Genomic DNA, 15,725 nt, shown 5'->3' with positions numbered 1-15,725 from the left:
AGGGCACTAGCTTCAGGGTAAGGTTTATTCATCAGTGCGCCACCAGCGGCAGCGTCGATGGTCATCTTAGTGTTATAATGAAGTCCATTATAGAAGGTTTGGATGATTAGCCAATTCTCTAAGCCATGGTGTGGGCATGCTCTTAATAGTTCTTTATATCTCTCCCAGGCTTCGAACAACGACTCTCCTTGGAGTTGGGTAAATCTAGTTATAAGGTTTCGAAGAAGAGCGGTCTTACTTGGGGGAAAATATCTAGCAAGAAAAACTTTCCTAAGGTCATCCCAAGTTGTTATTGAATTGGGTGGAAGGGAATCTAACCATGATAGAGCTTTATCTCTGAGGGAAAAGGGAAATAATCTTAAGCGTATCGCCTCAGGAGAAGCTCCATTGGTTTTAAAGGTGTCTGCTAACTGAAGAAAGTTTTTTAAATGTTGGTTTGGGTTATCAGTAGCGAGACCTGAGAATTGTCTCTGTTGCACTAATTGCAGCAGGGATGGTTTAAGTTCAAAATTATTGGCTGGGATAACGGGGTTTACTATACTGGAACTAGGTTCCTCGTTTGATGGTTGGGCGAAGTCCTTAAGAGGTCTTCGGTTTTGTTCTTCGGCCATAGCTATCCTATTCCTATGGAAAAATAAACGTGCGCGAGCGTAACGTTCAGGTTCAGCTAGAGGGTCTACTAAACTTCCGGCACTGCGAGTCTTTCGCATTGACCGGTGGGTAACAACCTTAGTCTAAACGGTATAACTACAGGGTAATGAAATTTGACGAAATTGGTCCCCGGCAACGGCGCCAAAAACTTGATGCGTGTTTTTCGCAAGTGTACGAATCACGTCAAAGTAATATAAAAGATTATCGAATCCACAGAGACCAAGTGTCAATCTATCAAACCTGTTGTTATGGTGTGAATCTAAGGCAACTATTTTTAAGGGTTTTAATAAGGGTGCAATGGTAAATAAAATTATAATTTTAAATAATAAATAAAGACAGGCTCGAATGTAATTCACGCAATCAATGATAATCCAGTACTTGTTAGTGGAACTACTTATGGGCAATGTTTTCTCCTTTGAAAAGAACTAATTTAACAGGAACTGTCGCTTTCGCGTATTCAGAACCGAGTTGTACTCTCTAATCAACCCCTCCTATTGTCACGGATAAAAAGGTGCGTACTGCGTTAGAGTAGTAAACCTATTTTTAAGAAATATAGTATCTTAACTAAGTTGAAAAGTATTTTAACCTGGACTTCTTAGCAAAAAGAGGTTCTTACGAACCAGAGTTTAAACTTCCTAACGCGTCCGAAAATCGTTTTAAAATCTCTTTTCTTTTTAATCTAAAATCTCCTAATAAACTAGACAAAGCGCTTTTGGCTGTTTTTGAAATAGTTAAAAACAATTACTTGAATTGAAAGATAAAATAGCCCTTAGGTGTTTCCACGAACAATTACACTGATTACTGGTTTAATTACGATCCTCACATTCTCACCTTTATAGAATTAGTTAGACATGATAAAGTAAATATTCTTTTTATAGTTTTTCATAAAAGTAATTTAAAGCGAGTGCGGATAATAAACAAAGTAAAGTGCGAGTGCAGGAAATAAACAACGTAAATGTGCGAGTGCAGGAAATAAACAACGTAAATGTGCGAGTGCAGGAAATAAACAACGTAAATGTGCGAGTGCAGGAAATAAACAACGTAAATGTGCGAGTGCAGGAAATAAATAAAAGTAAAATACGAACTTGAATTAAAATGGCGGCAGGATTAACTTCCTCCAGAGTGCTCCAAAAACTCGAACCACAGACAGATTACAGACTCGATCACTCGATTGCAGAGGCACCCCGATGTGGAATGGCAACTGCTTTATAACTGATATATGCCTAGAGAATTCTAATTCTGGATGAAGAAAAACGAAAATCTAAGGTCCTATTTATAGTAAAAACTGAAAGCATGAAATGACAGGGACGCCCCTCCACTAAAAAGTGGAGGTTACTGATTTTGGCCTTGTGGCGCCCGCCACAGGCCTATGGCGCCCGCCATGGTCCCTACAGGGGATGATGGAGTGGGGATCGTGGGTCTTGGCGGTTGAGGAGTGGTCTTGAGACGTGGCCACGTCATGGCTAACCCCATGGCGCCCGCCACGGTGGGTGCCGTAAGTGCAAAACGCTGAATTTCTAGGTTTTCGCCCGTTTTCACTCCTTTTTCGCTCCTTTTCCCGATTCAAGCTCCGATTATTATAAAAACCTGAAAACATAAGAAAACAAAGAAATAACAAAGCAAAACAACAATAAAAGCTAAGAATGCATGCGAAATCGGAGTCAGAAATACGGTGAATTTTAGTGTGATCAATACCCTAAGTTAAAACACATGCAAAACGACACACAATATTGCGTTAGCACAAATTTCAATTTAGCACGCTTGGGGGAGAAATGATTAAGGCTAATTAATGAATGTCTAATCCCAACAGTACACACACTGCTCGAGGAGATCTCAAACGTTTCACCTTTGAACTTCTTCTGGACAGCTGTCTAGAAGTTCTAGGGTTTAGACGCTAAGTGCTCCACGTGTTGATGTATCTGATCTTCAGGAATACCAAAGGATTGGTTTTTGAAGATTTCTAACTCAGATATCTTCTTAACTTGGTAGAAGTATCAGAGTCAGAGGCAGAAGTACATTTGTTTACATCAGAGTCTCATTTCACATTCTTAGAGGCATAATTCATTCAGGACAATTTTGAATGTTCAGATTTTTTAAGATAAAAAGAAATCTATCTTCAGCTAGAGGCTTAGTAAAGATATCTGCCCATTGATGATCTGTATCAATGAATTCAATGTTACTATCCCTTTCTGAACATAGTCTCTGATAAAATGATGTTTTATTTCAATGTGTTTGGCTCTGGAATGTAGAATGTGATTCTTACTTAGACAAATAGCAGCAGTATTATCACAAAAGATAGGAATGTTACTCTCAAAGATTTGCAGATCTTCTAACTGATGCTTCATCCAGAGCATCTGAGTTGTGCACAGTGATGCTGAGATGTATTCTGCTTCTGCAGTTGATAGAGCGATTGTTGACTGTCTTTTGCTAGCCCAGGTTAGGAGTTCCTTTCAGATACTTAAGAATTCTCTTAACTGCTGTTAAATGAGATTCTCTAGGATCTGATTGGAATATGGCACAGAGACAGACGCTAAAGAGAATATCAGGACGAGTAGCAGTCAGATAGAGAAGAGAGCCTATCATACCTCGATAGAGCTTCTGACAAACCTTTGTGCTTACCTCTTCCTTTTCAAGAATGCATGTTGGATGCATGGGAGTTTTTGCAGAGTTACATTCAGCCATATCAAATTTCTTCAGAATATCTTTAATGTATTTGCTTTGATGAACATATGTAACTTCTGAAGTTTGGTTAATTTGAATTCCCAGAAAGAACTTTAGTTCTTGCATTAAGCTCATTTCAAATTCTGCCTGCATTAACTCAGAGAATTCTTGACAAACAGAGATATTAGCAGAACCAAAAATAATGTCATCAACGTAAATCTGGCATATCATGAGATCATTATTTAGGTTCTTACAGAAGAGTGTGGAATCAACTTTCCCTCTGATAAAATTTTGTTCCAGAAGAAAATTGCTTAAACGTTCATACCAAGCTCTGGGAGCTTGTTTAAGTCCATATAAAGATTTTTTGAGTTTAAAAACATGTTCTGGAAAGTTTGGATTTTCAAAACCTGGAGGTTGGTTGACATACACTTCTTCTGATATATAACCATTAAGGAATGCACTCTTGACATCCATTTGATATAATTTAATAGAATGGTTAATAGCAAAAGATACAAGAAGACGAATAGATTCTAACCTTGCGACTGGAGCAAAGGTTTCATTATAATCAATACCTTCTTGTTGACTATAACCTTGAGCTACCAGTCGAGCTTTGTTTTTGACGACTTCTCCTTTCTCGTTCAGCTTGTTTCTGAAAACCCATCTGGTTCCAATGACGTGAGTGCCTCTGGGTTTAGGAACGAGATCCCAGACATCATTCTTTGAGAATTGATCTAATTCTTCTTGCATGGCTGAAACCCAGTCGTTATCTTGAAGTGCTTCATCACAAGACGTAGGCTCAATCAGAGAGACTAGTCCCAGAGGAGTATCTTCAGAAGTCCTGAAGGTAGATCTGGTTCTAACAGGTTCGTCCTTGTTTCCCAGAATCAAATCTTCAGATACATTGATACGACTTTTAACTTTCTTTGGGATTTCTGGGGATTTAATTTCTTCAGAGTTCTGAGTGATAGTTGCTTCTGGAGTTTTATCAGATCCTGCAAGCGTGATTTTTAAATCTGCAAAACTTTGAACTAGCTCTGACTTTTCAGGGTCAAGCTTATCATCAAATCTGACATGAATAGATTCTTCCACAATTTTGGTTTCTGTGTTGTATACTCTGTAGCCTTTAGAGCGTTCTGAGTATCCTAACATAATACCTTTTTGTGCTTTGGAATCGAACTTGTTCAGATGTTCTTTAGTGTTTAAGATAAAGCAAGAACATCCAAAAGGATGAAAATATGAAATGTTTGGTTTTCTTCCTTTACACAGTTCATAGGGAGTCTTTTCCAGAATAGGTCTTATAGAGATTCTATTCTGAATGTAACACGCTGTATTTACAGCTTCTGCCCAAAAGTGCTTTGCCACATTAGTTTCATTGATCATGGTTCTGGCCATCTCTTGGAGTGTCCTATTCTTCCTCTCTACAACTCCATTTTGTTGTGGAGTTCTAGGGCAGGAGAAATCATGGGATATTCCATTAGAGTCAAATAATTCCTCAAAATCTTTGTTTTCAAATTCCCCACCATGATCACTTCTGACTCTAATAATTTTAGAGTCAAATTCTTTTTGCACCTTGGAACAGAAATTGGTGAATACAGAGTGAGACTCACTCTTGTGCTTTAGGAATTTCACCCATGTCCAGCGGCTGTAATCATCAACAATGACTAGTCCATACTTCTTTCCATTGACTGATGCTGTTTTCACAGGACCAAATAAGTCAATGTGAAGAAGTTCCAGAGGCTTAGAGGTAGAAACAACATTTTTCTTTTTGAAAGACGTTTTTGAAAATTTTCCTTTCTGACATGCCTCACACAGAGCATCTGAAGAAAACTTCAGTTTAGGTAGGCCTCTGACTAACTCGAGTTTATTTAGCTGAGAAAGTTTCCTCATGCTAATGTGGCCCAAGCGTCTATGCCATACCCATTGCTCTTCGTGAACTGACATCAGACATTTAACATTTTGTTCTTTTAAATCAGAAATATTAATTTTATAAATGTTGTTTTTCCTCTTGCCAGTGAAAAGGACAGAGCCATCGTTCTGATTAATGGCTTTACATGTTTTTTTATTAAAGATTACATCATAACCATTATCACTTAATTGACTTATGGATAACAAGTTATGCATTAATCCTTCTACATAAAGGACATCAGATATAGAGGGAAGAGTACCATTACCAATAGTTCCGGAGCCTATGATCCTTCCTTTCTGATCTCCTCCGAAGCCTACAAATCCAGCGTCTTTAAGTTCCAGACTTTGGAACATAGACTTTCTTCCCGTCATGTGTCGCGAGCATCCAGAGTCCAGGTACCATGACTGGTGTCTGAACTTTGCTGCATAGGATATCTGCAACATAGATAATCTTATCTTTCGGTACCCAGAATCTCTTGGGTCCTTTCAGATTAGTTTTTCCAGAGTTTCTTATAACTTTGGGTTTTCTAGCATTTTTAAATTTTTGTTCTTGTGTGTGTGTGTAATGATATGAAAAGGGAGATTTAAGTTGGTTACTGGTAGAAGTTTTGTCTTCCTTAGGATCATACCCAATTCCCTTTTTATTGTTCCGACTTACTCCATAAATCATGGATGCCATAATACTCCTATCTATCCCATTCTTCAGAAATTCTTGAAAGGCTTCTTCGTATTCATAAATTATTTTATTTGAAGTTTGTGGTGCTTGAGACAACGCTTCTTCTAATTCTAAGCTTTTTCTCTTTGCTCCATCTCTTTCTAATGTTAAAGATCTGATTGTATCTTCTCGTGCTAGAATCGTCATCTCAAGTTCACTACATTCTTCAAATTTTGCTTTAAGACAGCCTTTAATGTTTTTAAACTTTTGTTTTAATTTCTGATATGAGCTAAGAGTTTCTGACAAACAAGATTCTAGATCAGATCGAGAAAGTTCAGAAAATACCTCTTCAGATTCTTCATCTGAGCTACTCCCGGATGTGGTAGCCATAAGTGCCATGTTGGCCTGTTCATCAGAGTCAGATTCTAATGATCCAGATTCACTATCATCCCAGGTAGCCATCAGTCCTTTCTTTGTCCTGAAGGTATTTTTCTTGAAGCTTTCTTTTCTAGAGTTGTCTTTCTTTAGCTTGGGGCATTCATTCCTGTAATGACCTGTTTCTTTACATTCATAACAGGTAATATCTTTGTTAGATTTACCTTTTGAAGTTGATTCTGATCGATCCCCTCTAGGTCTTGGTCTTCTGAAGTTGTTGTTCCTCTTTTTCCAGAGTTGCTTAACTCTTCTGGTTAGTAGGGACAATTCTTCATCATCATCAGAGTCTTCTGGTTCAGTGTCGTCAGCATCTTCAGTTTCTGCCTGGAGAGCTTTGGTTCTGTCAGGTTTGCGTCTTTCAGGTCTGGACTTTAATGCTACATACTTGTTCTTTTTCAGAGGCTCATCTTCCTCTAGTTCTATCTCATGGCTTCTGAGAGAACTGACAAGTTCTTCAAGGCTGATATTGTTCAGATCCTTTGACAGCTTCAGAGCAGTAACCATAGGTCTCCATTTCTTTGGCAGACTTCTGACTATCTTTTTGACGTGGTCTGCAGTTGTATACCCTTTGTCTAGAACCTTGAGACCTGCAATAAGAGTTTGGAATCTAGAAAACATTGCCTCTATAGCTTCATCATCTTCCATTTTGAAGGCTTCATATTTCTGGATAAGCGCCAGAGCCTTTGTCTCTTTGACTTGGGAGTTTCCTTCATGTGTCATCTTCAGAGAGTCAAGTATATCTTTGGCTGTTTCTCTGTTGGTGATCTTTTCATATTCGTTGTACGATATGGCATTTAGAAGTATGGTTCTGGCCTTGTGGTGATTTTTGAAGACACGTTTCTGATCTTCTGACATCTTATTTCTGGGAACTTCAGCTCCATTTTCTAAGACTGGAGGTGTGTATCCATCTGTGACAATGTCCCAGAGGTCAGCATCATAACCCAGAAAGAAACTTTCGATTCTATCTTTCCAGTAGTCAAACTTCTCTCCATCAAAAACAGGAGGCTTAGCATTGTAACTATCTCTTTCATTTGAGTGGGCCATAGTTTTTCTCGTACTGGATCTCTCTACACTGTTAAGTGTTTGATTAGAAAATCAATAACAGAGCCGGAGCTCTGATACCAATTGAAGGTGAGAAAAACAAGAAAGGGGGGGGGGGGGGGGGTTTGAATTGTTTGGAAAAATAAGCGCTTTTTCAAAATGAAAATCACACAAGGATTTTATACTGGTTCGCTTATAACACAAAGCTACTCCAGTCCACCCGGCCGAGGTGATTTCGCCTTCAACAAGGACTTAATCCACTAATCTTGAAAGATTGATTACAAACAACGTCTAAGAGAAAGATCTCTTAGTCCTCTCAAGTATACAGACTACACAGAGTCACTTGAGGAAATAAACAAACAATGAATGAAAGATTTATGTAATCTAGAGTGCTTCTAAGAAAGCAAATATTACAATAGTAAGAACAAGGTGATTCACGTTATAAGCAAAAGCTTCGTGAAGATTTAGAGAGTAAGAGTATTTTCTTGAGCGTTGATGTTTCAGTATAATTTTTCCTTGTATGTGTTGTATGTTGAATGTTGATTTGCAGTCCTTTATATAGATCAGTGAGGTAGTAGTTGAAACTGATGAGTAATAAAATGAATTTACGCCATAACATAAATAGCTTATGCAGGATAACTTTCTCTCCTTGAAAAGACTACTTACCACATATAGTATCTTCTTTATTGAAATTGGAGATTAACGTCTCTTTCTGTTTTAGGAAATCCATTTGCAAACCTTTACTTGACTTTAACGTTACTCTTTCATAATTAGCAAATCCATGATCAGAGTCTTCGTGTATCTGAGACTCTTGGAATCTTGCTTCTGATGTAGATATCTTTTGAGTTCTGATGGATTCTTCAGATAGTGCTGAAAGTTTCTGGAGTTAGACAACCGTTGTTCAGAGTCAGAACTTCTAGAGCGTATTCTTGTTCAGATGCTTCTGATGTATTGCTCAGAGTTAGACTTTATTGAACGTGTTTCCACTTCAGATGCTTCTGATGTATTGATAATTTGTATCTAATTTGGTTCTGTATCTGATGATGTCATCAGATTTCTTCCTTCTTTCTTTAGAACCCTGCACACTTAGAAACTTTTCGTTAGGGTGCCATTTTTGGTTTCATCCTTTGTTATCATCAAAATCAAGGAATCTGTTGTAGAACAATTTTTGTTCTTACAGAGTCATGGACCATGTTCAACGTTTCCTTGCAATAATGGGCTAGCCATATTATGATGGAAATTCTGAACAGATCTACTCTAGGTGGAGTTCTCGTATTGTCCCAATGAGGTGTACACCCCTCGGTTCAATACTACACAACTCCGGGTTCTAAGTTCTTCTCAAAGCTCGGGTACGGAGCTTATCTCACAACATGTGTCAAACACCATAAATCACCCAACATAATAGCAGAATAAATTACATATCATAAATAATACATCAAGATATACAGAAGCAAATAAAAAGCGGTATTCTAACATTCATAGCAAATTGACTAAGTTAGGCTTGACTCTCTCTAGCTTGGAGCTATATCCCCAGCAGAGTCGCCATCTGTCGCATCTCGAAAAATACGATTGCTCGCGATGGTCGCGGAAAAAATTATGTTCGAACAGAGTCGCCATCGAACTTTATTTATCCCAATGAAGGAATAGGAAAATATCGATAAAACCTTTAGGAAATGGAATAATGGTCGTCGCAACCATATTCGGGTTCTGGAGCCGATTACGCAAGGGGAAGGTATTAGCATCCCTCACGTCCGTTGTACTCAACGGGAACCTTTTAGTCTAATTTTCTATTTGAATGTTAGTTAAATGTTATTTGCTTGCTTCGAGTAATATGGATGAAGACCTCAGGAGAGGGGAAGGGAGGTTTTTTATTAGTGTGCTCGCGAAGATACAACAATCCCCTGCCTACGTATCCTTATGGCGTAATAAGGAAATCAGAGCATTCGTAGTTCGGGAAACTACGGTTTTTGTTGGTGTCTTTTAATGAACGACTGTGTAGCTCGCGTTCTAAAGGCTAAACGCTGGCTTGTCTACTCTCGGCGGAGGCTTAAGCATTAGTTTGTTATGCGCATTAGAAAGGATTAACAACGTTCTTTTGAAGAGAATTTTTAAATTGTGGGTCGCACGGGGGCGAGACATTAGTTTGATTTGTTAAGGTGGTTTGGAGAACGACAAAATATTGAGCAATGTGGTGTACACCAATTGTCCAATTCTTTCGAGGAGTAATAAGGCGGACGCCTTCTATTCCTTTTTCGTTCGATTATTTTGAAGGTTTGTTTGTGGATGTTGAATATGCACGGTAATGAGGCGTACGCATCCTACTTGCTTATTCAAAGAATAATGAGGCGTACGCCACCTATTCCCTTATCCAAGTTTATTTAGCGTATTTTAATCGGAAGTCGATAACTTGAGCAATATGGCGAACGCCAATTATTCAAATAATCAAGGAATGGTGAAGCGTACGCCTCCCATTCTCTAATTGAGGTTTAAGTTATATAGTTTATTTTGAAAATGGTGTTTGATGAGAGATGATTTGAAATTGTATGATAGTGGTTTAAATTGAATGACGAAGATCCGAGCAATATGGCGTACGCCAATTATTCGAATAATCGAGAGGTAATGAAGCGGATGCTCACTATTCTCCTTTTCATTCAAAGGTTAATTATTAAAAACAAGGCTTTTAGAATTTATAAATAATTTGGAGGAGTGATTTTAATCTTATAGAATTTTTAGGGTTTAAATTGAATGACGAAGATCCGAGTAATATGGCGTACGCCAATTATTCGAATAATCGAGAGATAATGAAGCGGATGCTCACTATTCTCCTTTTCATTCAAAGATTGATTATTATTAAAAATAAGGCTTTTAGAATTAATAAATAATTTGGAGGAGTGATTTTAATCTTGTAGAATTTTTAGGGTTTAAATTGAATGACGAAGATCCGAGTAATATGGCGTACGCCAATTATTCGAATAATCGCGAGATAATGAAGCGGATGCTCACTATTCTCCTTTTCATTCAAAGATTGATTATTAAAATAAAGCTTTTAGAATTTAATTAATTGAGGGAGTGATTTTAATTTTATGGAGTTTTAGGGTTTAAATTGAATGACGAAGATCCGAGCAATATGGCGTACGCCAATTATTCGAATAATCGAGAGATAATGAAGCGGATGCTCACTATTCTCCTTTTCATTCAAAGATTGATTTAAATATTTTTGAAGAGTGTATAAATGAAGAAAGGATTTGGATTTGTAGAAATTTAGTTGAAAACAAAATAAACAAAATAATAAATAAAATTTAGATTAATTAAAAGTCAATAAACAAAATAATAAATAAAAATTAGTTACTTCAATTGAAAAATGAAAAGATTAATAAGTTTGAACAACTTAATCATGTTTTCTAATTAGTTAGAAGAAGGGGGTAAGAAAATGAAAATGGTTGGTTATTAAACTGAAATGGGTCTTTAGAAAGCCTAAAGCCCACATAATCGTGCTGGACGCTGGGGGGTCGAAATAGAAAATTCATAGTGATGTACAAGGCCCACTCGGTCAGGGCCCGGTCCCAATTCTCCATTAATTATCAATAATAAACTTAAATAATGAGGTTGAGAAAGTGAGAGCGGATGCCTCGTCTCCAACAGTGACTTTTCCGCTCCCCAAAGCAAACCAAATAATTCCTAACAGTAAATATTACCTTAAATCTAAACATTAAAATCATACATATAATTTAAAGAAAATAATAATTCATTAAAGCATGAATACACAGTGGACCCAATGTACTAATACGTTATTATCCAAATGGGACTTGAACAGATCATTATCCCAGCATTAAATGTATTATTAGTGAAAAAAAAAGTGTTAGCATAACCGAAAAAAAGTAGACATTCCTAATCATAAACCTTTCTCCTAACATTCGCCAAACTCTCCTTCTCTCTTAAAACGATTTCCTCTGTTCTAAAACCAACCTCAACGTTGAAGCAAACAGAGTAGTAACGACATAAATCCACGACGGTACCTCAGTGCAACCATGGCGGTGCCGTCACGAGTACTTAAAAATCGAACTCAAACCCTTGTGAATTCGAATCTAGCTACGTAACTTTTCAAGTCAAAAAAGTTCAGAGAACCCAGGTTGGCAAATAAACAGAACAGGGAACCTAAGTTTCCAAATCAAAATTAAACTCACGCAACAACAATTTTATGTGACAATCATGGGGTTTATGGCTTATGAAGCGATGTGAACAAGGTGGTAACCTCAAATCATGCAAAGGAGAAGTTTAAATACCAAATCGGAGCTAGTCCGACGTTCGACTCCGGTCAAGGCGAGGTAAACGATTTCTTTAGCGTCTTTCGAGGTTCTTTCTTCCTTCTTCTGAACTTTCCGTCTTCTTTGCTTCTTCTCCTTCTCTTTCCTTCTTACGTCGCTGCTATGGCGGTAGTAACGGTTTTAGGGTAGTCTGTGGCTTTAGCTCGAGTTTGCTGAGTTTCAATATGAAATTTCAACAAACTCCAAAAGAAAGATTAGAGCTTTAGTGATGTTTTGATTCTATTTCTGCAGAGTAACGACGCTGGAAAAGGTTTCTTTTCCGATGACTCTCACCATCTATTTATAGAGCCTTCTCCTAGGATCCTCAAATCATGAGCTGTCAAATCTATCCAAAATCATTCCGTTAGAGAGGAATTTTTCGCTGGATTTCGTGGGGACCAAAGATATGTGAGTCATTTCCCCATTTTGTCTATAGCGAAATCCACCAAAAAGTGTGGTCCTGTATTAGCTCCATTTTACTGCTGTGGAATCCTTACGTGTTTGTGGTAAAAATCTCAGTTTTTACTATCTTATTCATAACTCATTTACCGTAATTTTTTAATCCGCAGGTCCGTTTTGAGTTCTAACTTGTGTTTTTTTTTCTATTCCTCAATGCTTGTACATGAAAATGTGGACGAGATTATCCTGTGCCTTTTGTCCTGATAGAGCTTTTTACTTGATTCCTCACTCCTTAAATTCTGGACTTCTGTATGCGTTGTTGATGCCTGCTCATAGTGATAGACCATTGTTGTAAGAGCTATAAGCATATTGTTGTACATGCCTCAATGTTTGGTTGATTTTTTGATAACATGAATGTTGGTCTGAACTGGTGTATGACTCTTGTAGGTTTGTCTGATAATGCAGGACAGGTTAGGCCAGGTATGTTATGGCCGTAACAGGACATTTATTTTGCAGGACCTGTTAGGATACCTTTGTTGAATGCCTCCTATCATGATATTTGCTGTTATTTCTTTCTTATGTAGGCTTCATCAAATTTGTTGCTTCCTGCATATTGGGCAGGATTGCAGTTTTGGATGATGTTTACGGATAACAGACCATGACATGCTGCAGGTCTGATGCACTTGGCCTTGAATGGCAATGCAAGTTGAGTAGGCTTATTGGAATGGCAATGCACTCTTGTTTAGAATTTAACTCCTTTCACTAATGTCCCTCTGGTTTTCTTCTGTTGCAGGTGTATGGTTATCGAGACAGACTAACTTATGGCGGCATGAATAGTTGTGGACCAAGGTCTCTTCTTCACGCATCATGATGCTGTAACATGTCAGTACCTGTTTTAAGTCTAAAATCTTTTATCTACGGATCCAAACCTTGCGTATTTAGTGTTTCCGCAATCTTATTCCAATTTTTCTTTATAAAGTTCCTAATGTCTCAGGGAGCAGAAGTGTTGCCTGATCAGTCCACTTCATCGTTATCAAAAATACATCAACACAGCCGGAACATTAACACAGCCAGAACATTAACACAACCTTCATTATCTTCCTGCGTAGGCGCTTCATTATCTTCCAACTGCTACTTTAATAATGCCCTGAGTTATCATCAACGTCGTCATTGCGTATGTCTTCATGGCTAATGGCTTCGTCTTCAGAAAATGCCTCTGTCACATTACACGACTTCCATAGGATGCCAAATGTTTGTATTGATCTTCCACTGTTGCTCACATGTTATTCATACTATTGCTCAAATGTTGTTTACGTTTGCTATTAGTGTAGGCAAACTGTTATTGTGAATTTCTGACAGGTTTTGAATTGGTTTTGGACAGGTTAAGACATCATGTACAGGTGGATGCACAACTTAACGGGAATGGACCGGACATTGAAGATCAACAATTAGATGCCCTTTATTCAAAACTTTAATCTTTCTTGACTCAAGTAATGTAACACGGTGTTAGCATTGTGTAGCACACTTAGAACATGGGTTAACTTATGAACAATTATTACATGCTTGTAATTTTAATTGCTATCCCGTGATTTTTATGCCTGCAGGTGTCCCCTTGGGCATTTTTACTTTGCCATTTGTGAGTAGTGATTTGGACTTTGTAATGTAACCCCATGCTTGAAGAAATTCTCATACTCATTTAGAATTTCCCTCTTGAAATTGGCTTGGGTGTAATGTCACTTAGCAACTAGAACTGCTTATGACCGGTTATATAATGTATTCCTTTTGACTTTTGAAGCAAGTGTTTGTAAAAACCAGAATTTTTTCCAACTAATATGTTTTTAAACCAAAACTCCAAACTGTACAATGTCGTGTCTGAAATCCATGATCATATGATGCCCAATGGTCTTCATCCTAAAAGACTCCTCGATTCGTGACCCCAAAAAACTGATAGCACGAATGATGAACAAAAGCCACAAATTCATTTTTAAGTCATTCATCGACATCCTGTTAACCTTTATCAACTTGTTTCAACAAAAATTCAAATTCAGGGTAAGCTTTGCTCTTTGATTTAAATTAGTAGATCGCTTCAAGTAATATCCCTTCCTCATATCCTTTTTCCTGCATTCTCGTACTAGACCATGCTTTTGGATGGAATTGGATTCATGAAACGCAAGTTTCCCAGTAACATGGAAGTGATACAATAATGATGCGAATCTAAAGTGATGTATCCTCATGACTTGGATAAATGTCCAATTAATTAAGGTAATGACCATCCAACTTTAGCCAACTGCACCTCCATAGGTTCATTGAAGCAATGTGCGATGAGATTTTCACTTAGAGGGTCCTGGTGGAGCCTAAACCCTAAGTGCAAGCTCATATGGTCTCAAAGAATGCAAAGAGATAAAAGTTTTACAATCATGATGCATGCATCGTGGTATCCGTGAGAAGAAATAAAACCAGGACAAAATCGGGGTATGACAGCTGTGGCACAGGATGGGAACGGGAACGTATTTCCGATAGCGTTCACATTGGTTGAAAGTGAGACAAAGGAAGCTTGGAGTTTCTTTCTTAAGAATTTAAGAATACACGTTACTCCCCAAGCAAATCCGTGTCTAATATCAGACAAGCATGAATCGATAAAGAATGCATATAACAATCCGGAAAATGGATGACAGTATCCTCCATCATCACACATCTATTGCATTAGACACATCGCGCAAAACTTCATGCGCGAGATTAAAGACAAGGATCTGCGCAAACTAGTTGTTAACATGGGTTATGCGTTAGTAGAGGAGAAATTTAACTACTATCGGGGGGAAATCCGAAGAACAAACAACGACGCTTTATCATGGATAGACAACATCCCTCGGGAGAAGTGGGCAATGGCATTTGACGGAGGGCAACACTGGGGTCACATGATAACTAACCTAGTAGAAGCAATGAACTCGGTGCTAAAAGAAACCTGAAACCTTCCAATCACTGCATTGGTCAAATCTACGTACTATCGATTAGGATCACTATTTGGTAGAAGAGGCCATCAATGGACAAAAATGTTAGCCTCTGGGCAGGTTTTCACTGATAACTGCAACAAGGGGATGGCTAAGGAAGTCATCAAAGCTAACACGCATAACGTCATGCAATTCGATCGCGAGAGATTTTATTTCATGGTCCAAGAGAAGATTAATCGTAACAACGGTCAACCAACCGGAACATTCAGCGTTGATCTGAGGAAACAACACTGTGATTATGGGAAATTTCAGGCATTTCACTTACCTTGCTCCCATGTAATCGCAGCATGTTCGAGCATACGCCAGGACTACTCCATTCACATTCCAGACGTCTTCAAAATTCTTAGCGTGTTCAAGGTCTATAAGGAGAGTTTCCTAGGACTTCCCCATGAGGAGAATTGACCATAATATGAAGGATTTACTCTTTGCCACGACGACTCTATGAGAAGGAGGAAGAAAGGGCGCCCAAACAACACCAGGATTAGAACCGAGATGGAAGACGTTGAGAAGGAAAAGAGAAGGTGTGGAATTTGCCGTGAAATAGGACACATGCGTAGGAAATGTCCTAATGTTGCAGGACCGTCCCAACGACCATCCGGATGATTATGTTGTTATTTTAATTATCCGTCTAGATGATTATGTTGTTTTTTTTAATTATTAACTACT

At 38.1% G+C, this 15,725-nt stretch overlaps 1 long non-coding RNA gene and 1 other non-coding gene across 2 annotated transcripts; both read left to right on the top strand.

Moving 5' to 3' along the window:
* Positions 1 to 120: 120 nt before the first annotated feature.
* Positions 121 to 227, top strand: LOC127134198 (small nucleolar RNA R71). The gene has a single exon (XR_007807953.1). It is a non-coding gene; the product is annotated as a small nucleolar RNA R71 (small nucleolar RNA).
* A 12,611-nt stretch (positions 228 to 12,838) lies between these two features.
* LOC127129125 (uncharacterized) lies at positions 12,839 to 13,724 on the top strand. Its single transcript, XR_007806179.1, has 3 exons — positions 12,839 to 12,933; positions 13,161 to 13,302; positions 13,433 to 13,724. It is a non-coding gene; the product is annotated as an uncharacterized LOC127129125 (long non-coding RNA).
* The last annotated feature ends 2,001 nt before the right edge of the window (positions 13,725 to 15,725 follow it).

This window comes from Lathyrus oleraceus, chromosome 3 (assembly GCF_024323335.1).
Source record: "Lathyrus oleraceus cultivar Zhongwan6 chromosome 3, CAAS_Psat_ZW6_1.0, whole genome shotgun sequence".
Taxonomy (NCBI): domain Eukaryota; kingdom Viridiplantae; phylum Streptophyta; class Magnoliopsida; order Fabales; family Fabaceae; genus Lathyrus; species Lathyrus oleraceus.
The sequence above is the reverse complement of the archived record's forward strand: the minus strand, read 5'-3'. Positions and strand labels throughout refer to the sequence as shown.